The following is a 26,201-nucleotide window of genomic DNA, read 5'->3' on the forward strand; positions in this document are numbered from 1 at the left end:
ACACAATGTATTTTTTTTTCTCCAGGTTTGTTATGTGACCCTGCATCGGACTTGGCATTGTAACCATTAATAGAGGACCCTGTGAAGAGATTGATGAGCACAAAATGACGTAGTATTGTCAACTGAAAAATCAATTTTCTCCCTGTTTTGGTTAAACCTCAACACAGTAGCACAGTACTGACTAGGAAACATATACCCCCACTCTTGTTTCATCATATGAAAATGTTGGCACTGTTTCCTTGCAACATGAAAGCAAACGGCTGTAGATATGCCTGGTATATAACAAGCAACTGCCATGCTGTGATGTGGGGTGAACTGATTTGAAAAGAAACACCTTGACAGACAGACAGGCAAAGCACACACAAATATTAACAGCAAGGTAAAGGAAATACACTGATGTACAGCATATCCTGGTTGTCTCTACCATGCGTGACAAACTATTCCTTACAAATTAAGAAACACTGGGAATTGCGGCTAATTTAGCAACAAACATCAGAAGAAAAGTGTATTCTAGCATGCAGACCTCATTTGCAAGAGCATGATGAGCCATCTCAGCAAGCCCTGCACACTGAAAACAGACTTTTCCTCCAGACTTTTCATGAATTCTTTTGCTCTCCTTCACTATCAGCCAAGCTACCAGCAGGCTAGAGAGACCTGGATTCATTTCTGTTCATTCTTCCTCAGAGTTCTGCAAATCATAATTTCCAAAACGTGCCCAGCACTAGTGTAAGCAGAACCCACAATTTTTAGCTCTCTGGGACCCAGAAAAAAAGAAGCAAACCTCTGTCTGTGTGTAGCAGCAAAAGCAGTGGCAGGACATGCCGGGCTGTCCAGCATGGTCTGGTCCCCTTGAGGGTGCCAACAGCCCTGATCAGAACAGGATGTCAGGATAATGTAAAGAATCCACTTTTTTTTTCCCCCAGTTGTCCCTGCCATCAGTCACTCTGCCCCCTCCCCCTAAGTAAATGAAATCAATCAGCAGGGATTTCTGTAAAATACATAAAACAGTCATCTTCCAGACTCTACCAGAAGATAAATGGTTCCAGACATTGGACTGCAGCCATTTTCCCACACATGCTACAGTGTTTTGTCATCCATATTGGGCCATAATAGTGAGTGGGTTTTGGTTTGTGTTTTGTTTTTTTTTTTCCCCTCAGTCAGCAGCCAATGCTTCTGCTTCTAACTCGTACATTAAAACCACTGCAACAAGCGTAATTTTTCTGTACAATTTGTAATAGAACAGTTTAGTTCCCAATAATACAGTCTGGGGTCTTGTACAGAACTTTGTCACTTTTCTGCTACAGCTAATATCTCCTCATCACTCCCAGCTGGAGCTTCACAAACCTTTTTGGGATTAAAGCATATCACCCCAAATACGAGCCACCGAACTGAAACGAGCATGAAACTATGAGCATTGCATCCCTTATCTGAGAAGCTGCTAAGAAGAAATAACAGGATTGCTTACAATATCTCACAGTGGCTTTTGTGCTGGTTTCAAATAGGGATACAAATATGTGACAAAAGATACATCACAATGTGAGTTTACTATTAATGTTAACATATTTTAAAGCAAGTCCTTAATCTGTGAACATAAAACGCACTTTGGAAAGAACCATGGGGCTTTTTCATTATTAAGAAATGTGCAACCAAATTCTATCCTTAATTAAATCAGGAGTAATTTTATTAACTGCAGTAGACTTAAACCTGACTTACATCAGTGTAAGTGAGGGTAGGATTTAGCCCCGGGCTGTTTACACACTGTAGTTCCAGTTAGTTTAGATCTATTTGGGTGGGAAATCCTTTCCCCTTTCCAGAAAAAAATATTCTTGCCTACCCTTTTTAACCTCGTAACTGATGCCAAAGCAGTCTTTTCTTCTACGATATTTTTCAGAAAGGTTACAAACAAATCTTATCCTCCACACGAGGTGACCTTATTAAACAAAACCACCCTTTGAAGTGATGGACACCAGCAGTTTTAGAGTTTGTTTACAAGTTTTTAAACAAGCCACCCTGAACAGATAAGCTTATTTACATCTTAAAAATAAATAAAAAACTTTAAGTAAAAGCTATTTCATAAAGGAGCTACTTATGTCTGTTTTCAAAGCTGAAAATCCCTTCCAAACAGTACTAGCTGCTGTATTAAATATCCCTGCTGCAGTATAGAAACTTACTGTCCACAGATATCCTTGGGCTTCACTGTACCTTTGAACCAAAATCACTTTCTTCTGTACTTCATTTTCTGCTCTCTTGAAATCGGATTCCCAGCTCCTGACAGATGGCTCCTCTGTCACCGAGTGTGGCTTCCGCCTCCTTATCACTGCCAGCTAATGCTTCCACGATGCTTCGCTGTTCTCTGCGGAGCTGTGCTCTACATCATTTCTACTCTGATCAATGCTCCGCTCAGTTTTAGGTTGGTTTCTAGTCCCGCCTCCTGCTCTTGAAGAAATGAAAACTCACAGCTGGATTTTCTATAAATCATCGCTTTTAACAGTGGCTGAGCAAGTATGGCAAATACTACAGCTAAGACCTGCTGCTCTATTTGAAACTTCAAAAACAATTCCTCATCTTAATGATGCACACATGAAAGTTAATCATGTACTAAAATCACTAATACTGAAAAATAGTGGCCGCATAATTGTGACCTTCAGGGCTTAGAAGCTGATTAATGTAATACAAAACTCCTCTCTGTTCCAGAGGGGGAATATGGTAAAACATACTGCCTCCATGAACTGCTTTATGTAATGTTTCGCTTTGAACAGGAGCTTGTAATTCTTACAAAGATAAATTAAAATTTACAATACAGAGCTTTTTGACAGACTAACCCAGCATACACAATGTTTAGGCTAGCACCTCTAAGCTTGAAAGAGCCTTTGCCATCATAGCAGCGCTTTTGAAGTGTGGGCAGGAAATACTTTTATTTTCTGCACAGCACTAAGTGCACTATTCAGCGCTGAACTCATTATCATGTTTAACAAAGTGTGGAGTATAAAAGCAAGGTGGTACCATAAAACCAGTGCTACGAACTTTGTTCCTATGAACAGAGCAAAACAGAGCTGAGTTTCTGTAAACTGTAAATTGTTTTAATCCTCCGCCCTCCAGATCTTCTTAAGAAACTGTGCTGTGGAAATGAAAAATGACTGGGCAGATCTGGATACAGTCTGAATAGGCTGAAAAATCCCGAGGTTCTTGGGTTTTTCTATGGTGAGAGCCGCATCCCAGCTGAAAGTGTCAGCATAGCTAAAACTGACTCCTTCCTTGCCAAGAGCTGACCATGTACCGGTGGCACACAGGGTCCTCTGACTGCTGCCCAAGCTGAAGAGCAGCTGAGCTGCTGCTGTAGGCTCCATGAAGGACCCTTGGAGGTTCAACTCCACCAGCATCTCAGGAAGGGTGGGAGATGTGCCAGGAGCAGCTTTTTCCCAGCTGTGCTGCTCGGCTCCCAGCAAACAAGGACCTGGGGGCTTCCACAGCCAGGAGCTGGAGCCGGGCAGCTGCGTCGCCGGTCTTGTATGAGTGGATCTCGTCCCTTTTTGAGGTCTCTTCTGCCCAACCCTAATGTGTTCCAAAACAAAGCAGTAAAACACCAAAAAAAGCACTCCTGTCCACTTACACCAGCTCTCTAACCACTTCATTACATGCCCTGCCGTTCTCACAAGTTCAGATTTTCCACACCATATACAACTTCACGGGCTTCTGTCAGATCCCGTTTAACTCTCTTTTTTTCCCTAAGCTGAAGAATCCCATCTGTTTCGTGCCGGGCTTTGCTGCCCACCCCTGTACGTACCACTGCTCCCATGAGTGATGCAGTTAGCCCTTTAGTTCACATGGTAGAAGCTGATGTTACAGCACCCGAGGCCAAGCTTTTCTCCCAGTCTGTGACTGCCATTTGTGGAAATGGGAAAATATTCTCATTTTCTTTGCTTACAATACTGCAGACAGTAACTGAGGTCAGTCAGTTGTCATCATGCAATCTGACAGCTCTCCACAACCATCACATGAGTGGCCTGCACACAAAAATTTGAGAACAACTACCTCAGACTAGTTTCCAAATGGTAACTAGCCAAGCAGCCTAAGAGAAAGGCACATGGATTAAGTAGCCAGGAAGGCTCTGAGCCGAGGGCAGCACCACTCTTATGGAGCTACTACTCTCTTAATCAGCAGCAGTAAGACATGGGTCCTGGGCCCCTGTCCAAGCAGCTGTGACTCAGATTTGAAGTGCTGCAACGAGAGTGCTCTCCCGTGGATGCACTGGCTGATCAGTGCCAGTAGCTTGATGGTGGAGAGTGAAACAGGCAGGGGAGAAGCACCATCCCTGCACCAGATCCAAACGTGTAATGGCAAATACAATTAATCTGCTTTCCAGGTGCTGCAGTACATTCAATATTATCAGCTGTCAAAGCACACGACTGATTAAAATTACTTGCTTGACCTTTAAAACGCACTTGAAAATCCATAAATGAGACCAATCAGTGGTACTTACACATTTGAATAATAACAGAATTTTGAATCTCTAGCAAAGGCTGGAAGAGCAGATTAAAAGCTTGATACCACAGTGTGACATGCACCATATGAACCTGGGATGGCGCTCTTTGAAGGACTTTTACAGAGCATTTTGTCTACTGCCTGGAGTATGTTTATGCTACATAGGGCAAGATTTGGTCTTTCTCTGCCTTGAGACTGTTCACCATCATCCGAATAACAAGAAGAAAAGCCTGCTGCAGGTGAAAAGAAATATATTTATTCTACATGGTCCTTCATGTGCTTCAATTCCAGACAGTACACTGAGATCCTCAGGGATGAATGGGACGATCTGCTCCCACCACTAGTGAGTGTCCAGTTCACAGGCTCAAACTAGACTAAATACACAATAAAGCAGCAAAAGGTGGTGGCAGAGATGTTGGTTTACCATAACTGTTTGTCTCTGCAAATTTTCTCCTGTTAGACCACACTATTTGCTAATTGTGAACACAGCCCTACAGTAGCCACTGTTGTGCAGATACTGCAGCCCTCCCTTCCCCCTCACCTGGGGACACTCATGAGATCTGCTAAGACTGGATACCAGATCTGACTGCCACAAAAAATCAGAGAGTACTTCCCAAACTGTGACTTCCTAGGTCAGGTACACAAGGTCAAACATTTCTAATTAGTCTCATTATCCTTTTAAAAAAGCTTAGAAAACGTCATCTGAAGTGAAAGACTTGGACAGCTGTAGATTTATTCAATTGGTAGGATCACAGAATCATAGAACCATAGAATAGTTAAGGTTGAAAAGGACGTTTAAAGGTCATCTAGTCCAACCCCCCTGCCACGAGCAGGGACATCTTCAACTAGATCAGGTTGCTCAGAGCCCTGTCCAGCCTGGCCTTGAATGTCTCCAGGGATGCGGCATCTACCTCCGCACAACCTGGGCCAGTGTTTCACTACCCTCATTGTAAAAAAATTCTCCTAATTATTTCTAGTCTGAATCTCCCCTCTTTTAGTTTAAATCTATTACCTCTTGTCCTGCCGTAACACACCCTACTAAAAAGTCTGTCCTCATCCTTCTTATAGGCTCCTTTTAAGTACTGAAAGGCCTCAATAAGGTCTCCCTGGAGCCTTCCCTTCTCCAGGCTGAATAAGCCCAACTTTCTCAGCCTGAACTCACAGCAGAGCTGTTCCAGCCCTCTGATCATTTTTGTGTCCCTTCTCTGGACCCTCTCTAACAGGTCCACATCTTTCCTGTACTGAGGGCTCCAGAGCTGGAGGCAGGATGATCCCTTGCCCAGGTGTTCAATAAGCAAGAAATCTCTGCTGGGGAAGAGCTTAGGGTGCTACAGCAGATCTTCACTTGGGTCTTCTGATCTGTAGTCTCTACCTCTGCTGACACTTGCAGAATCTCCAGAAGAAACATGAGCAAACATTTTGGTACATGGATTTTGTCAAAGACCTTTCACCTTGGTGTAAAGAGCTCCTTTGCAAGGAGCTAGGACTCCATCCAAGGACCTTTAGTGCTCACAGACACTGTGATGAAAGTATGGCAGAAGGAGCCACTACAGAGTTCCATGGGCTCTGGTGAAAGTCTGCCCTGCCTTATTCTTAGAAAATGCTGGATCATAAAATCACAGGGCCCTGGGGTAATTCAGGTTAGAAAGATCCCTAGGAGGTCTCATATTCAACAGCTCATTTGGTCTTTTGGCTCTGCTGAAACACCAAGTTCACAAATAGTTTCATCTCCCCACAACCACACTTGTAAAGAGAAAAGCTTGGCCTTCTCAGTGCAACCAGGATGGGTATGCCTGCTTGGCCCTGGACTCTTTTCAGGAGTTGAATAAATTTAGTATATCAAGCCTTCTACCAGGAAGCTGCTGAGGAGAGAACTTTTATTAGTTTAAAGGCACTCTGACTGCACCGTATTTGTTTATAATGTGGTAAAGAGAACCATTAAAAACCTTATATTTTACATCATAAAACCCTTAGGATACTCAAGAACACATTATTTCTTCTTACTGTCAGAGTTTGCTTTGCTAAGACAGCATGCATGAGCAGCTAGGTAGACTTGGAAACACCTTGTGCCCCTTGAGAAGAAGCAACAGACATGAGGATGCTGCTGTAGGCATGAGCAAGATGAAGATGCTCACAATATCTCACAATGAATCTCACAATATCTCCTCCCCACAGGTACTCTGCAGCTTTGCTCCTCTGGTGGTAACAAGCTTCATTTTCAGATGAAACTTCTTCACAGGTGGGCTACACAGTCCTCAAGCATAAAGGCTGTTTTCCCCTTGTTGGTGTTTACCCTCCAGTTGCAGGGAATGAGAACAGCCTTGCTCTGCCCATGGACAGGAGACTAAAACACAGCCACTATTTCAGTCTTCTTTGATATAATAAGTTATTTCCCCTCTAACAGCTTTTCTGTATTCACCACCACAAGCTGAACAGAGGATGGATCATGGGGAACGAGAAAAGAGTGCAGCATTGCAGATGGGATCCACAGTGCCATGTACTCATGTCTCCTGTGGAACTACATTGCTGGATGGAGCTGATGGCTGGGCCGCCTTGTCAGGCCACGTTTTGTGAACAACTGGCAATTATTCTCCAGTCTGCAAACACATTCAATCAAGCCTTTGATCTTCTCCGTCCTTCCCAACTGCCAGTATTTCCTGCCACCATCCCCTAATCACAGTACCAGGCCACCGATAACCACTGTACAACCGCAAACCCAGCTGCATGCAGAGGCAGGGCACACAGAGCCAGTGCCCCATTGCTTGCAGCTTTCCTTTCATCCTGTTTTGTTATTGCATGTCCTGGGCTAACCCTTGCAGATTCCGGAGGAAAACTCAAGGCAAAGGTTTTATTTTGTGCTACCAGGACCAGGTGAACCCTGTCTTCAGGTTTGCCCTACAAACACACTCATTTTTTTCCTAAAGGCAATGAAACGTTGAAAATTTACAGAGATGAGGGAACATAAAGTGCTGTGTAACACAGATATGCTTTCAGAAGTAAAAAAAAAAAAAAAAGACAAGGGGAAAGGAAAAATAATATCCAGGTTATTACTGCTTGAAATACTGCATAAAAATCAATATTTCAAGGCAAAATCAAAAGAAAAAAAGAATTGGAAAGTTCCAATCTAAAGCAGAAAATTGTAATGATAACATGTTGATTGGGGATATTTCTCCTGGGCAGTTTTCATGCAGCAGATGCTCTTACCTAAGACTGCCATTTCCCAAAAGCATCCTGAACTATTTGTCATTCATTTACTATTGCAGTGGTTACATAAAGTAGGACAGTTGTACTATCTCCACCTGATGAGAAAGCCATACACTTTTGCATTTTAATATAAAACACATTCTTTGAAGGAACAAAATATGTATTACCTAACTTATTTTTCAGGAAACCCTCTCTCTTTTATACTTGGTACTCATTTAGCTTTTCAGAGTCTTTCTCCTGCTGGAAAATCTGTGGAGTTTACATGGCATATCTCTAAATCACATGTGTTCCCTTTAATAGCCAATATAAATGTTTTTCAACTCTAAACTCTACAGTTTGAGTCTCACTTAAGAAAGTCAAGCAGCGCCTCTCTGTTTTACTCATCACGCAACCGAATGACTTCTGATCTACCCGCTTGTCTCGCTGCAAAGCAGGGGCTCTCAGAGCCCAGCCCAAACCAGTTCACTTTGGTTTGATCCAAAGTGGTCATAAATCCCACCCTGATTCTCAACACTCTTCAGCAAGCTCTGTTCCTCAATATTTTTCCCTTCTCGGGGACCAGCAATCTCATGCTTAATTCAGCAGCATCTCCTCCTTGCCCTTCTGCTCCTACAGGCTGGGACCTGCGAGAGCATGGCCATGTGTTTCTGCTAATGTGATCCTGTGGGACAAAGCATCTCCAGGGCCTCCAAAATGTCATTTACTGCACTTAAATGACAGTAGCCCAGTTTAACATGAGGTTCAGTTCATGCATGGCAGAGACCCAGTATTTCGTTAGTTCATTTGAACACTTCAAAGAGCACAGAAATAACAATTCTTGGAATTGCTGCATGAGTCAAACTTTTTTTAAAGTTTATATTAAAATGTGAATCACTGGCTTGCTTCAGGGAAGGAAAAAAATCTTGTTTTCAGCAAAAAGCTAATTGGTTGTCCTGAAAATCGGTAATTAAAAACACCACTAACAGACAATAATCATCTGGAGTGCTAATTTCCTTCTGTACATAAAAGACTTAAAAAGAAAAGAGTATGAGGGAAATGTTCAGTATCAGCATTTGCCCCAAGACCCAATACACCCAGGGGCTGGCTTGGATCCCCCCTGCAGGGAAATGAGAGCTAGAAAAGTTATTTTAGTTGCTGCAAAGAACAGTTGAATTTCTGAAGCTATATGCCTGCACCATTTAAAATGACCTCAGTCACAAGCAAACCTGAAATGTCACCCTGAGGGACATCATCACCATCGCTATCATCCCCCATGCACGTGTCAGATACAAGTGCCACCACCCTGGGCAGAAAATGCAGCTGCTATTTGCAACTATACAAGACTGGAAACAAAGAATATGGTTTCCAAATTAAACAGCAGGAGTAATTTCTGTCGACAGGATGTAATTACTCCTCTTGTAAAAGAGCTGTGGAATGCTTAATGGCTTCAAGCACTAATACCTATGGAAACAGAGCGTTCCCCAAATACGCAGCCAAGCGCTAGCTAACCGCTGGCCTGGGGAGCAGCAAATGGCCAAGGACACATCCTGTACTGCCTAAAACTTCCAGGGTCTCCTTCCAAATACTGCTCTAGCTGGACTGTTGAAGTTTCTGAAATCAGGTACAATCACTGCCCAGGGTGAAACTTCTTCTATCTCTCACAGGAGCTGTAGTTAACGCAATGACTGTGCTGCAGCCTGAGGTATAGATTTTCCACCATCAAATCTCAATGCCAGGTCTGTGACTATTTCAGGTAATTTATCTGACAAGACTACTGTATTCTCAAGAGCCTTGTTTATGAGCAGGCAGGATCTGAGACCACATAAAATATATCAAAGTAAATGCAGTGGGATGTATGGCATCTTGAAGTTGACACGCTTCTGGTATTAATTTTCCTGATGAAAATACATTTTCAGATCAGAAAGAAGAAGCAGCACATAAATGCAGAAATGTTTTAATCATGGCCAGAACATTACCAGCATCCGAAAGCCTCTTCATGGAAAGTGTGTTGGGTGGAGTATGCCAGGCCTTAAATACCCTATGGCAACTCAACCCTTACATTTATATGCAAAAATTCATAACCATACTTAGGAAAACAGACAAGCAGAGCTCTCCACAAACAGTTCTCCTGTTACAAGTTTTTTACTGGCTGCACTAGTGCAGTCTAGAGCTTAGCAGGAAACGAGTGTCCAAGCACCTCCTCTTTCATTTCTATCAAAAATATTAAGTTTTCACAGCACATCCATATGCCTAAGACCTCTAGTCTCCTGCAACGAAACCAAGTCCAAACAAGGCTGGGAGGCTTACCTCACCTCTTGCAGACTATCACACATTTCCCAAAGACTTTAAGGTGGGATTCATTAAAATAAAGAAAGGTGCTGCTTATCACAGGAGAAGATTGTTTCTAAGCAACAGGAAAAGACAAAGTTTTCTGCACAGCCCTGCCTCAAACATCAGCAGAAAAAAATGCTTACGTGCTGACAATTCATCTGAGGAACTGCTCTGGAGCTTAGCAGACCATAATCAAGATATCTGAGGTTTATTTTGAACAAGCACTTAGAGGAACAGGCATGAATTCTTGATGTTAGTGGTGCCAGTCAGTGTGTGATTCTCCCATCCTCACACCAACTGATGAGAAAGCAAAGGAGTCTGGTTTGTGACTGTTTCACAGCATAACATTTCTTTTTTAAATATGTAAAGACTCTTTTTGAACAAAATTTAGCATGCTTGAGGTACGAAACAGTGTATCCCCGACCTTTCAGAAACTCAGAGAACTAATGTTTGCTTTTTTGGTAAGTTATGCTGTTGACAAATCGGTTTTCTTTCATCACATACATGTATAAAAATCTTTACTGATCATATTTCTATCACCACTGTCCTCCAGATCTTTCAGCATACCTTACAGAGGGGCAAAAAATCAAAGGAAAACAAAGGAAAGAATCAAAGGAAAACAAAAAAATGGCAGTACATCAGGCAGCTTTAGGCACAGAAAAGAATGGATTTTCCCAAGGTCATTTCCTGCAAAATGAGATTTGCTTTAAGGGTCTTGATTACATAGGTCAGTGCTGGGAAGCTACCTGGACACATGAGGCTGTGTTTACAGCTGATGCAGCCAAGACAGAAGCCGCTAGTGCATCTTAGAAACAAAGAACCCAAGTGCAAGGGAGCAAAGAAAAGGGATTTTTCAGAAGAGTCAGACAGTGAGATTTGATTACATTTACAACACTTTACTCTCTCCTAAGATGGTCCCAATTAGACATATTTTTGTGTACCAAAAGCATATGATGCCACACTAGGCCTTGTCATCCTCTTGGCAAAAGCAACAAACACTTCCTAGCACAAAAGGGCCACACTGTGGTTTTGTTTCAAACATCACTTCCAGGAAAAATGAAGGAAAAAAAAAAGAAAAACTCTGCGCAAGATATTCTGTACCCAAGGACAAAGCTGAATGGTTTCAATGTGAGTAATTTTCAATCTTCTCTGGCTTGGCATTTGTGGTATGAACTCTGAAAAGTCATTACCAGTAATTTTGTCATTTCAAGTGTTTGTAACACATGAGAAATAAGTGCTTTTAAAATGAGAAGTCAGATCCTAACCACTTGAGGGACACTTACAGATCACCTACCTACAATTTCAACATAAAACCATTTCACTGTGTTTAAATAATACTTTCAGATGCTTTAAGTAAAGCAAGACATCCAACCTCGGACTCGAGAAAGAGGCTTTCAAACAAAAATGAAATGCAACAAGAAGTGAGACACAATGAAGGAGATTATATGCATCCCTCTTGTTCACTTGAAGGACTGTTATTTTGTTGGATTAATCCCAAGTGAGCCTACAGTCCAGCCATCTTTTCTCTCTTTATTACAGCAAAGTAAGAACAGGGAGAAAAGATATCACTCGTGCAACCATTTGTCAGAAAAGCTTTTCTTCAGTTTAAGTAATCTAATGGATTTATGGTTAAAGGGATATTCATTCCTTTGTTCTTTCTGATGTATGGGAACAGCTTGTCTGAACTCTGATGAAGAATCTACGAACTTCATTTGTATGTGCTATATTTTAATGAGTGCTGTTATAAACTAGCCTGAATAGGGAAGCTAAAACCAGAAAGAAAATACAAGAATTGTGTCTTTCCAGCACCAGTTTAGATTTATAAGTGATGAAGCCGTTGCTGTGATCATCTGGGCAGTACCAGCAACCTGGAGTGTCTCCCATCTCCCTTCCCAGCAGGACTGACAGTGCCACGGAAGAGACGTGATGTTCTTTGAGTCTACACACTAACCAAATTATCAAATAAAATTAAGGATGAGGACTTCCGTGAGCACGTGTACAAATAAGGCTGATTCAAAGCAGATTTCCAAGCAGCTTTTTCCATACGTGTAATCTCTCTTCAATGCTGATTTTTTGGAGACTTGTAGTGTGTGGAGCTGCACAATAACAGCCTTCCTGTTTGAAAGAGCGCTAAAATTCTCTTTGACACAGGCACATCTATTGACACAAGCCCTAGAGGCACTGGATGTGAAATCCCTGCACCTCTGTCAAATTAACCTGAAATCAGGCTCCAGCTTTACTGAGGGTGTGAAGTAGAGACAGTGCACGCAGAGGCAGTGGTTGTATAAACCCCGTTTCCATAGGGAACCAGGGAAAACATAGGCTTTAAAAAAAAAAAAAAAAAGAAAGAAAAAAGTTTTCCATGGATTTATGTGGTGTCTGAGAAGTCCTGCAGCTCTGGCCGTTGCCCGCTAGAGGCCGTGAAGCCCTTATGCCTGCCCTGGCCCCAGCTGTGCGAACCCACTGAAAGGAGGTGAGGAATAGAAAACACCAAAAATGGGAAATTTTTTCTTCTGGGATTAAAATCGTAAAATCTCGTTTGTAGAGCAAGGTATCCTGCCTTGGCAGGCCAGCGGGAGCAGCAGGATCTGCTGCGGGCAGCCAGCTCTGCTCACCTGCAACAGGACATCCCAGAGGAGGAGGAGGAGGAGGATGATGATGAGCAGCGCACAGTGTGGCTGGCTGGAAGAAAGCTACTCCTCTGTGATAAGCCCAAGGTAAACAGTGAGTAGTAAAACATAATGGGCCACTTTTAAAACCAATTCTTCTTCCTGAGCATCGCTCATAGGGCCTGACAAGCTGCAGCAGTCAACTGAAAGGATGTCAAACATAAGCAGGATTTAACAAGCGGAGTTTGCTGGAGGACTGAAGCAACAAACACATGTGCACAGATAAACCATGGTGAAGGCTGGTGTGGGGGCAGGAGACCTGAGGATGTTTCTTGATCTGCCAAGGAGTGCAAAGAGATAGTATAAGCAAAAGAAGCAATACTGGCAAAAGCTCAGTTCCTCCAGTTTCAACTGAGTTAAACTGGTGTTCACTGGGTTATTCACATCACACCCCTGTGTGAGCAAGACGAAGAAATCAGCAAAAACTTGGAGATGAGACCTGCACAGAGCTGTGCTCTAAGGGAGGACATTCAGATCTGACTTCCTCAAAAGGCAAAGGAACACAGCCCTGCAAATCCTAGGGCTGGAAATCAAATTGAAATGTCTTCTTCCAAACTTAATTTGTGACAGGTTATCTAGAAACCCACAAAGGGTCAATGTAGATCAGATTATTCCTTGCAGTTATTGATTGCCTTGCTTTCTGCAATGTTGAATTTCATCTGCCGTTGTGCTGTTCATATACCTAGCTTAATTATGTCCTTTTCAAGTCCCTTTATCTTCTGCCATCTGGATTAATTAAGTACTTCTGTGTCTTCTGCGACCTCTGACATGTTTTCCATTTTTGCCATAGATCATTAAACAGCATGTCATACGATTCCTAAAATGAAATTTCAGGGCAGCCCAATAAAAAACAACGATTTCAGTGAAAATGTATATTTATGCCTCTTCCTTGCATTGCCCTCAAGTACTTGGTAACCCTGTGGTCATATATTCTATTAAGATTTGGTGACTGTGGGTTTAAGTCCCTTTTGGTTTGTGGGCAGATACCTCGAAGTGTCAAGGTATTACGCAAACTGTGATTGCCACTTTGCCCCTTGATGGCTGTGATCAGGTAGACATACATATATATATATATATATATATATATATATATATATATACACACACAACTTGAGCAGTCCAGGGAGGAAGGGGATTTTGGCTTTTGTGTTTTACAAGGGTACTTAGTGGTAGCTGTTGATAAGTACTCAGGTGCAGGAGACAGTGTTTTGGCTGAGGCCCCCTCGCTGTGGTGGGCTGAGGCTGAGCCCTGTCTCCACGTGGGCTCATGGGGACCCTCTGGCCATGGTGCTTGGTTTGTCCCCAGGTGATGCACAGGGATGGCCATGCCAGAGCTGATGCGTTGCCTGCAGCTCCTGAGCAGCAGGAGACCTAAACCAGTGAGCCGGGAAGCACTGTGCAAAGTGGGGCCCTGAGCAATTCCTGGGACTCGTCCTGTATCAAAGGAGGCTAAATAAATATCAGACAGATGTGGCTGCATTCATGAAGAAGACAGATTTTTGTTAAGACGATAGAATTCTGTTGTTTTTATAGCAAAAGAAAAATGTGGGAACTGGTATGAGCATCCTTCCACCTTACAAAGGAGACGGAGAGGGTGGGGGGTGCCTGGAAATGGGGAGGTGCATCTCCACCTCACATTTCCAGCCCCAGCTCTGCTGGGCATCACACAGCCCCTTTGGCCAACGCTCAAGGAGAAGCTGGGTCCTTATCTCTAACATGTTCCACTTAGCAGGCGGCCCTGAGAGGAACCCCAGGTGTTCACATACTCTCTAATCCCATTAGGGCTCTTTTAAGGCAATTTTTTTTTCTGATGTCACAGAAGTTACACTTAATGGGTTTGCAGTTATTAGGCAGTTAGAAAAGTTATTTGTAGTTTGTGATTTGCTGCCAGAAGTTTAGCAAGAGACAGGCAGTGAAGTCCTTGTGAATCCCACAGCTGCTGCGACTTTTCCATATGAGGAAGGAACAGTTGCTTGAGGCATTTTAGAGACATGTAAGAACACAGGAACAGTTTATTAATACTGAAAGTGAATTTGCAATTACTGAGAGCAGATGGCCAGCTCACACAGCGAATGAACCTTAAACCATCTAGACTTACGGGACTACTGCAAACATTGAAACAGTACCAAATTCACAAAAAGAAGTCCTATGTGCTCACAGTCAGAAGTAAGCTCAGAATTGGATCCTATATACAGTGGCATAAATCCAGATAAGGCTGTCAATATTAAACTGAGTCAGTGGATTTACATCAGAGTAATGCCACTTGTTTTTACTTGTATGCATAACTCTCATAGCCTTCAAGGATAAGCTAAAATAATAACGACCTTAATAAAATAACTATATCAGCATAATTAATAAAGCTAGGAATCGAGCTAATCCTCCCTCATACCCCTGCAGCTCTGCTGTATCAGAGACATGGTAGCAGCATTAAGAAGAATGGAAATACAGAACTGAAGTGAAAGTTTTTCATTGCTCTATAGTCTGTTAACAAAAAAGTGCCATACACACGTTGCTTTAACAAATGTATCTGTGACGCACTCCAGAGCTTTTCAATTTTTTCCACACATAAGCTGCTTGTAAAGACTCTGTGAAAGAGCTTAACAGAGATGTATGTCTTGAAAGCACTCCTCAGTGCAGCTCATGGACACACTCGAATTATTATTGCTACAGGCATGTAATATGTGCAGAGGGTAGGGCTTCCTTAGCACCACTTGCTTCTTAGCCTACATTTCAGCCTGCCAGCTCTCCATCTGCCTAAGCAAATGTAGTTATTGAGGGGAAGAAGGGAGGCTATAAGAAAAGAGCTCTGTCATGTACTCTTTCTGAATGGGCCCAGGGAGTGAACTCCCAAGGCCTGACCAGCCCCTGAGAGGTCCATCCTCCAAAGTCTTCATCATGCCAACTGAGTGCCTCTGGACTGCAAACAGTAAAGGATCATACAGGTTAATTTGACCTGCAGTCTACAGGTCTTTGCGAATGGGTAAACAAGTGTTTGAATGTTGTGTGGTGGGCAAAAGCAGGTGGCAGGGACAGTCACAGTATCACAGTATGTTTGGGATTGGAAGGGACCTCGAAAGATCATCCAGTCCGATCCCCCTGCTGGAGCAGGAACGCCTAGGTGAGGTCGCACAGGAACATGTCCAGGTGGGTTTTGAAAGTCTCCAGAGAAGGAGACTCCACAACCTCCCTGGGCAGCTTGTTCCAGTGCTCTGTTACCCTCACTGGCAAGTTTCTTCTCAGATTTAAGTGGAACCTCTTGTGTTCCAGCTTGACCCCATTACCCCTTGTCCTATCATTGTTTGCCACCGAGAAGAGCCTGGCTCCATCCTCATGCCACTCACCCTTTATATATTTATAAACATTAATAAGGTCACCCCTCAGTCTCCTCTTCTCCAAGCTAAAGAGACCCAGCTCCCTCAGCCGTTCCTCATAAGGGAGATGCTCCACTCCCTTAATCATCTTCGTTGCCCTACGCTGGACTCTCTCCAGCAGTTCCCTGTCCTTCTTGAACTGAGGGGCCCAGAACTGGACACAATACTCCAGATGTGGCCTCACCAGGGCGGAGTAGAGGGGAAGAAGGACCTCTCTCGATCTACTAACCACCCCCCTTGTAATACACCCCAGGATGCCATTGGCCTTCCTGGCCACAAGGGCACAGTGCTGGCTCATGGTCATACTGTTGTCCACCAGGACCCCCAGGTCCCTTTCTCCTACGCTGCTCTCTAATATGTAATTTCCCAACCTATACTGGAACCTGGGGTTGTTCCTGCCCAGATGCAGGACTCTACACTTTCCCTTGTTAAATTTCATCAGGTTATTCCCCGCCCAACTCTCCAGCCTGTCCAGGTCTCACTGGATGGCAGCACAGCCTTCTGGTGTGTCAGCCACCCCTCCCAGCTTAGTGTCATCAGCAAACTTGCTGATAGTACACTCTATTCCCTCCTCTAAATCGTTAATGAATATATTGAATAATATTGGCCCCAGTACTGACCCCCGAGACACTCCACTAGATACTGGCCTCCAACTAGACTCCGCACCATTGACTACCACTCTCTGGCTTCTCTCCTTAAGCCAGTCGGCACACACCAGATCTGCACATGCCTTGACTAAGAAAGTGCCTGTACTCTGGGTTGCAGCAGGGCTTTGAAGACTAGCCAAAAGGCTACAACTGATGGAAAAAAAGGATGGCAATTGTATTTTCAGCAGGGAAAGGGATGCTGGTTTGGTGGCACTCCTGACCAACTTGCTGGCCAAGGGACAGTGGTAACTTCAGACAGAGCCTTTCAGACCAGATCAACTGCTAACAAAGCACGCAAAGATTTTGCATGTTTTTCCCTCACATAGCTGAAGGTACATGAACCTCCAGTTGCAAGCAGCACAGAATTTAAATTTTCAGGGATATACTTATGGCAGAAAATCTCAGGTTTACATACCACAATCAACTTTGTTCCCTTGTTAAGCCACAAAGCTGCATAGCAGGACAGTTTGTTTCCAGATCACTATATAATTCAGAAATTTCATGATCTGGCTTCATGGCAGAATGTACAAAAACATGTTGCTGCATGTGACAAGCTTACACTGCCAAAAGGCTATTCCTATACCTGCAGAGAGGGAAAGTGTGAAGTGTTGTAGCCATTCTCAGAATCCTTTCCTTTACGCTTCCTTTTCTAACACAAGCTGGAAATTGATGAGTCCTGCAGAGCTGGCTATGACACTGTTAAGACATTGGTATGTTGAGTCCCTACCCCAGAGCTGCTTTAAAATTTTCCAAACTCTTAAGAAAACAAAGTTCATACAAGAAGTTATTTTGACAGAAAGTGATTTACATATGCATCTAACTAGTATGTTGAAATTCAGTATTAAAAAACCTGTGGACTATAAAGTAAAATTTCTAGCAATATATTAATAACCCTGGTTATTCTTGGAAACATTTTGCATTTCCCTGAAATTTATGCGTTCCCACAACCATTTTAGTAGCCTATGCTATTGTATATGCCACGGCAATTCCACTTAGCGTTGTGCGGAGACTCCCAACTTTCTAAAATCTTTGGGTCCAATTCTGCACCCGGTTTTGGCCATTAAAAATTAACCTGAAATCCTTTTTCTTCAGCCAATATTCATCCCAATGTAGATTGATTAAATACATGGTAGCATTTGAAAACTGCTGTGATCACACGATACTTGGGCCTTTGTCCATTAGCAAAGAAAGATCTGGAGCAGACGCTGGCTTACGTACTCAAGGATTTCAGATTTCCAGACACATTTCTAATTCTGTATAAACCATTTTTTTGGTCCTTTCTAAATCTGACATTGCTCTTCATTAAGGGCTGGGATTTGGAAAAAACACAGAAAATCCCATGGGATTGAAACCAACAGATGTTGTCTGTTTTAAGCTTCCTTTATTCCAAATTGCTGAATTTAGCGCTTTTAAGATTTTCTTGCCTCTCCTTTTAGAGTCCTGTGATTTGCTCTTTAGATGGATTTTTAAGGGGCTGACTCTGACAGGAACGTATATGAAAACAGATTTTTAACTTAAAATGTACAATTTTTCAGTGAAGTTACTAGAAACATACTAAAAATATGACAAAGCCAATATCAGGGAAGTATCATTGTGTATCCATACTGTGGGCAATAAACCTAACATATTGCCATCCCAGCAAATGCGAAGCACATGCTACTCACTTCCCATCCAAATTCCCTCATGTTTCCTGCTCCTCCATTTCAACACTGCTGAACTATCAAGCTCAAAACGCAGCATCTTGCCCCAGACAACCGCAAAGAGATTTTCGGGTTTTCCTTAGAGACAAAATTATTTTTTCCCATCATCTGTAACTTTCCCGCACCTTCTCACCTGCCCTCCATCACTGCAGATACGGCCAAAGAGCGCCGTCCTTAGGAGGTAAAACTCACCCCTTATTCACATGAGCGACTGAATACTTTGAAAAGATGCTGTGATCATGAAGTTAGTGATTCCAAAAAGGAATGAGTGGAGAAATGGCTGTGGAAAAAAACAACTGTATAATTTGATCCTTAGGGACATGTCAGGGAAACAATATTTAGGGAAGGATGTTTGGGATAGCTTTGACATCTGTTTTGAAAAAAATGAGAGGTTTCAGAAAACAGCCACAGGAACTATTTAAGTATTGGCATAGTGAGCAGCAGTAATTTCACCTATCTAAAAAAGAAATTTGAGAAATAGTTTTATCAGAGTGCGGTGGTACCTGACAGTGAAGATCTCTTAATTCCAGGAAGAGAGCACAACAAAAATATATGGAATGTAAGGACAGACTAATTCAAATTAAAAGGTAAGCATATGGTTTTCATACAAGAGAAATTAACTCTAGATCAAGCTACCTAGGCATGTGGTAGATTCTGCCTTTTTTCTGCCTTTTGTTTTGTTGTGTTGAATTTTTGTCTCCAAGGCAAGACAGGATGAGTTCAGAGAAAGATGCTGAAGCTAAACAACAAAATTCTGTGCTCAACAGAAGCCATGAGACAGACAGGAGGCCAGGCCAAATGAATTAATGGGTTTAAGCTTTAAGAGGTCAAATCTTTCCATTAAGTGTCAGAAACTCTATGTTTACAGTAATTATTACTCTGGTCATTAATAAAAATAATTAGAAGTGACTACCCCTTTGATATAATCAGATTTGCATTGGTGCAAGTTCATTGAATTGCAGATGGAAGAAATATTAAACCTTGTCTCTTCACAGATGGCAAGATTTTAACAACGCTTTCATAAAGCCTCGATTCATATTTTATGGCTTGACTTCCTCTTGTATTTCATTTTTTTTTTATGACAGCACATGCACTACAGAAGCAATAGAAGTCAAACTGTAATCCATTTTTGTTGGTTGCCAAGCCTGAATGGATACGAACTTCAGTCCTTGGGGGATTAGTATGCCATTCATGTTTTAGAAATAAAAATCTATTTTCGGATCAGAAAAGAGGAAAAACCCCATATTTTCTGGTCTTCAATAAGGCCATATCTACTTCCATATTCTGTCAAGCTTTTGTTCCTTCTGGGACTCATGGATGCTGCTATTATTTCTCACATTTGCCCATTTAAGTATGTGTGTACAGCATTTGCCACATGCAAGAGGTGTAGAAATTCAGTTAAATTTTCATCAGGATCTAAATTTTATTCCAAGCTGAAATTCAAACATATTCACCTTTCAGAAATACCAGGAAAAAAATGTTTGGCTCTGGCCTTTACCAATGCCTCTTTATTTGCCATCTGAAGGACAAGGACGCAATGACAAATTATTTGAAATGAAATCAAGAGCCAAGTCATTGACACCAGCAACACCAGGAGCAGCCAGTACCTGTCATGAGCTCCAGGCCTGACAGCTTTGAGGCGTTTTGAGGTCACTTGTCTTAAGACCGTGGACTCAGAAGACCCTCGCATAAACAGAAGTTCCCTGAGCTGTGCTTATGAAGGTCTTTGCTGCGATTTCCCGTCTCCTAACTAGGGCATAGGGGATCTGGAAACTTGACCATGTACCAGCACAGGGGACTGTGACAGCTCTGGCTCCCCCAGCAGCCCACCAGCTGAGCTACTGAAGGACACCTTGGTTCACCAGAGGTTTGTCACATCTGGCACGCTTTTACTAAATGTTTCAAACCCAGCATGTCACCATAAAAGGTCTGAGAATGTTTACACTTGATTGATTAAAAGACTAGTATGCCCAGTAATACTTTGGGTTGTGTGTTTGGACTGAGCTGCTGGGGTAGCTGAGATGGCTGAGGTGTTGAATAGCAAAGCAGAGGGGAAAAAAGACTTCAAACTTGTGTTGAATGTGTGTACCCAGATTAATTAGGTTGGAGAAGAGCACATCCAGGGATGTGGAATAGTACTGGCAATGGAACAGCAGCAGTTGAGGGGTCAGGAGAGGGGTGCACAAAATTACCTTAGAAAACCACTGATAAGGGACTTTAACTAACACATTTCTAATTTTCACTAATGGCAAAGGAAATCCTCAAATATGTGACAGTTCAGCCAGGGGCTTCTACCTTGTTGCTCAAAAGTCCCTATTAAAAGGGAGGTACCAGGTAAACTGAAATTTGGAAGATTGTGCAAAATGAAAAATATTAATTAAGCACTTGCAGCACATTCACTCCTCACATCCTTTCAGAAAGGATGCATGAGCTTTAACACGTTCCTTTTTTCAATCTCTTGTTCTCAAATATAAAATTCATTGTTTTAGCTCTGCGACCTCATTGACTGCTCTGACCTGTAGACTGCAAGCTGCAGCAGCTCTGAAATTCATACCAGCTCCCAAAAAAACTTCGTGGAAACTATATTTTTGTTTGACAATCCATATGGACAAAACATGTCCTGTAAATTTCCATGATTTAGCTTTATTAAAAGTATGCAAAGGTTTCATAAATAGTAAGGGGAAAGTGTAGTTGCAAAGAAACAACATAAAAAATATGTCCAGCAGCTTTAATACACTCATCTGGAGATGTCAGCAACTGCGAGAAGATAACGTTTGCAAGAAACAGCAGCAAGTTTTGTCCTTCTAACGTGTTCCTGGGAAAACCCTGATGAGTGCAAAGAGGACAACTGTGAAACACTAAACACGCTGCTAATGCGCGAAGCCCTATGTTCTGGGGAGAGAAGAGCATTCAGCAGTAATTGAATCATCCAGGGCTGTGCTCAGTGAATACCCTAAGGTGATTACGTTCAGAATAGAAGCTTTCAGAATGTCATTTAGTAAATGAAAACAGAGTTGGATACCAGTAATAAACCAGTGCCCTCAAGCTACTCATTTTTTATAGCAACTTAATTGAAACGTACAAATCATTGAATGCCAGATGCCTAGGAAAGGGGGCAGCACTGAGATGAGAACCACAGACACTGAAATCAAGCAACAAAGTATGGTTTTGCTTCCAGTAAATAATAGTTTACAGATACAAGTCTCTTCCTCTGGTGATAAATACAATATTCTGAGTGCTCAGTTGTATTCCCAGGATACGCATAGAGCTGGGTACCAGCTTGTTTTCAACTTTCCAATTTCTGATGAACCCAGTAAAATGAAAGCAAGAGCAAAATTTATTTTTCTCTTTTTTATTGTAACAAGAAAGCTGGTTTAAACTGCATTAGCTCCTTAATCACATGAATTCTATTATCCAGTTTGCAAGAAGCAGGACTCTCTTATCTTTAAAAAGCAAGCACACATTTAACTCATATTGTTGCATTTAAATTATATATAACCATTACCTTTTGCATTCCTGCCTTTTTATATACATTTAGTACATTTTAATCATAAAACTCAAATAAAACTTCAGCAGGATTTATTCCAAGTTTTTCAAATTAGTAGTATTTCTTGCAGAGAGATGTCCCTAACATAGCTGTTCTATTAAACTGCACACCACAAGAACTAAATTGGCTTTGAAAACGTAGAATTGTAGTTTTCCAAAGCTGAAGCTTAAGAAGAAAAAGCATTCCTTTGGATGTAATAAATCATCAGGGAGAGTAAAATACAAAGGAAGTCTCTTTCTTCTTGAGTGTAGAGGCCACTCCTTTCCCTTCTAATAATGTACTGCAAGACAGAACCCCCAACCCGTCATTTTACATACTAACAGTGCAGCAGAGTGGCTGAGAAAGATTTGGACCTGAGTCTGAACATGAGTTTGTGCACTGACACTACTTGCTCAAACCTGAATTAAATCACCCTGGGAGGGGCAAATTCATCAGAGAAAAACACCCTCAGCCTCCAAAGGCAAAGAACCACCCCCAGCCTGCCCACACAGCCCTTCCTACCCTGTCTCGCTTCACTCAGTAGTTTTGGCTGCAAGATTTCTACGAAGCCTGAGTCTCCAGCCAGTGTCCCACACTATTCTCCTGCCTATGAGCATTATCACATGACAACAGCTACCAGAGGATTTTGCAGCCTGTCTCTCCCATGCAAAAGAGCTTAATCATTTTTGTGCAGAAGATTTGTTTGTATTAGTTGCTTTGAAGATAATTGCTCAACAACAAATTCAGTTCTTAACCGTCATTTACACTTCCTAGAAGTTCTGTCAAACTAGTGCCTTTGGGGATTATGCTTTCTGGGCTTATTCTCAGCCCAGAGATGATTTTCATGCATGTAAATCTAAATTAAAATAGTTTACCTGTTCTCAAATCAGACACACATGGGATATTTTCCCTGGGACCTGCATCCAAAAAGCTCAGTAAATGCTCAGTATTAGAAAAATATTTCATGGATCTCATTGAGAATAAGTCAAGTTAGAAGAAAATCTGGTTTCAGAGACATGAAGAAATGAAAGGAGAAATATAATTAATGCAGAACAGAACTGAGCTGCCTGATTTTCTCACTGGGGTTAGTGTGGGAAACTCCAGCAACACTGAGTACTCGGCACAAGTAACTGATGTAAAGTCTGTGACACACAGTTCAGTCTCTGGCCTCTCTGCCAGAGCTGTGGCTGCCTCTGCTCTGCTCAGGACCTCCTGAGAACTTGCATCTGCCTCAGCATGCAGGTGGCCTGAGCAGCATCTCGATCCTGGGGTCGTCGAGAACTGCAAAAGGAGCATCAGCACCAACCAACGTGGGCACATGCCTGCTCAGTCGCCTCACGGCATCAGACAGCCAATATTTACTACCCAAGCTTTCAACAATTCAGATCCTATCCTGATATGCATGAGGAAGAGTTAAGAGTTACCAGGAAATTCTTCTTAGTCTGGGGTGAAAAATCTGGTTTTATCCATTGCACATCAAACCCCTTATTGTGTGGTATGCTAGCATTTGTTCACACTCAGAAGAGAAAGCCTGAATTTAATTATGGCAACTGGTGTGGGCAAATTAATGATCACTGAACACTGTAAAATAGAAATCAATACTTTTGTGTCTTTCCCAAATGGTCTATTGCTAGATAGATATCCATTATTATATTTCTCTCATCCTGTGAATATTAATAAGGTAGCAAAGACTGGACATACATTTATCAAAGCCTTGGAAACAAGGCTATTGCTAATGCAGGTCCACAGCAGTAACATGTTATAGCTACCAACAAACTGATTTGTGGGATGCTAAGTAATAGCTGTGGTATAATACAATTCTTCATTTTCTATTCTAATACTTCGTTACTTCTGTCACTGTTTATTAAAATACTGTCCTGCTATAATTTAAAAAGACAGGACAACAAAAACCTTTAGTACCTTCACACCATGAAGCAAGATACTTAAACCAGAGCTCAGCCACTTGACAGATGAGTACAAATGAGGTTAAATTCACTCGGATGAGCTGTGTGCCAGCTTCTTCCACAAACGAGGCACAACAGAGAGGCAGGTCATTAGAAATTACGCCACAATGGGATGCAAATACAGCTTTTGCAATCCTATCAAGCTGTTGCCACCAAATGAGAGAACCTGTTTGTTGCAGGGATAGGGAAGAGATGTTGTATGTACCCGGCGTGGTGGGTTACACATGCCTGAGACAGTGCACTCGGATAAATATCCCCGGTACCTCACACAGCCAGACTCTGATTCAGCCTCAGCATTTATAAGGATCTTAAATGAATTTCCATGCATAAAACTATTACAAGGTGGACTTAATGCTGGAAGTCTCTACTGCTGAAATGGTATCTGTTCCACTATGTCGTTTCATTACTTAATTAATCAGAAAGTGTACAGGTAACAAATGGGTAAGCAGCCTGAAGGGTTTAAAGTGCCCATTGTGGTGCCACTTAATGCACAAGGTCCTCAGGTTCTGCTATGGGACCCTGGTGGGTCTTCAGACTCTAACCAGGGACATCAGATGCCCCACGTATTTGCTACGGTAGCCACATCCCATATGAAAAGCATATGGAATGTAACAACTTCTGAATTTTTGCAGCAATAGGTCTGTTTTTAGATGCCCAAGAGCATCCATGGTGCCGCTTGGAGACCTGTGCGTGCAGCATTATCAGTCCAGGACCCGGTGCTCCCCGTCAACCCTGGGTGTGGCCTTTCCATGCAGCCATGAAGATGATCCTGCTGTGTTATAGTAACACAATGAAGCAACTATGCAATTATGACTAAGGTCCATTGGCATTTATGGCCTAAGAATATTTTTAACCCTATTACAGGGCAAAGTGGGGACAAATGTTATATGATAGTCTCATTTTACCATGTAATGCAATTATATACCACTTTTTAATGTGAGAAACCTAAATATGTTTTAGGAATTTAGAATTTAGGAATTTAGAAAACCACCAGAATATGTTTTAAATTTTTTAGTTACTGAATGAGGAAGAAACACTGTATATGTACACATCATAAGCCATATGTACATATCATGTACCTCTGGCCTTGCTATGCTTTCAGTTCTCAATAGTCATATCTTTCTTAGCATGTGCTCCTCCCATCTGTTATAACCAACTGTTGTCCCTAAGCCTACCCCCAGCTTCGATCCTACAATGACTCACGTGGTTGCTCAACATAACCTCCTTTGTTCGGGTGGAACTACATGCGGTGCCTAAAGATAAGAGTTAGGGCCAACACTGTAAGCTTTTTGAGGCAGTAAATTTATGTTGTCAAATGCCTGTTGAAAGCCTGGAGCAATGGTGCTGTGGCTGCAATGCAAACAGCACTGTACCCTGAGCTGACGTGGGCTGATTTGAGAGATTTATGCACTGTGAGCAGATTTGAACTCCAAAAGTAATGCTGGACAGATATGACACCATGAAATGTAAATAATGGCATTGCAAAAGAGGTCTGTGAACTGGCAAGTCAGACATCCATGTCCATTAGCTGCAGGGTTCTAAGCAGATTTCACTGCCGCAGCTGGAAGGTTTCCTTAACCAAGTAGGTTCTTCTTGAACAAATACCACTGCTGTGATTTTGGCCTTATTTTGGTCTTTCTCTCATGCTGTATTTGAAAACTAGTGGAAGGTTCCCATTTATAAGCTGAAATTCTCTTTTATCTATTGTTATAAGCCATTTTCTAATTTAAAACCTGCAGAAAATAATATGAAAGGGATCTAGTCCACAAAGAATTGTTCTAAGAATTGGTTTGTGCAACGCATATTTAGGCTGATTTCCTAAGGAAACACCATGGACACAACAGTGCTTTGCATGTTGGTCTGTCTGTGTCAGGCTCCTCATCACCTCCCTCAATAACTTGAACGAATTGGCTGATTTGAAAGAGAGACAGATGGCTCATAGGTATTAAACTCTTACAAGTTTTGTGAAAATAAGCAGCAGGGTAATGGAAAGAGAGCCTCTTAGTGGCTCACTAAAGAAAACGCTTTGACAAATTCAATCCTTATTAAGCCAAGGAAAATCCGTACAAAGCTCGACCCTGCCGTGCAAACTCACCACAAAGAAGCCTTTGCTGGGTCTGCTGTTCATGAACTATTTCTTGTTATCTATTGCTAAGCAAACATCACCATGTTTACTGTAGAAATAGAAAGCTAAATTTTTAATAAGGACACTGCTGAGGCAGTTAATGTGCAATGCAATGATATTCCTTAATAAGATACTCAAAGCCATCAGCCTTGCTGCACTTTCAAACTGCCTAACTTTGACAATGCATCTGAGAGAAGTATTAT

At 42.1% G+C, this 26,201-nt stretch overlaps 1 protein-coding gene across 7 annotated transcripts in view; it reads right to left on the reverse strand.

Moving 5' to 3' along the window:
• The window catches only part of STARD13 (StAR related lipid transfer domain containing 13), a 310,401-nt gene that overhangs the window by 74,790 nt on the left and 209,410 nt on the right, over window positions 1–26,201 (reverse strand). Inside the window, exon 1 of one of the 7 annotated variants that reach the window (XM_021286179.2) lies at window positions 2,203–12,306. The exons of 5 other annotated variants lie outside the window; for them this stretch is intronic. The gene's annotated coding sequence lies outside the window, so the exon portion shown is untranslated. Of the gene's footprint in view, window positions 1–2,171; window positions 12,307–26,201 lie in introns of those variants that run through there. One more of the 7 variants, XM_021286178.2, reaches the window with a different exon arrangement.

This window comes from Columba livia, chromosome 1 (genome assembly GCF_036013475.1).
Source record: "Columba livia isolate bColLiv1 breed racing homer chromosome 1, bColLiv1.pat.W.v2, whole genome shotgun sequence".
Lineage (NCBI taxonomy): Eukaryota > Metazoa > Chordata > Aves > Columbiformes > Columbidae > Columba > Columba livia.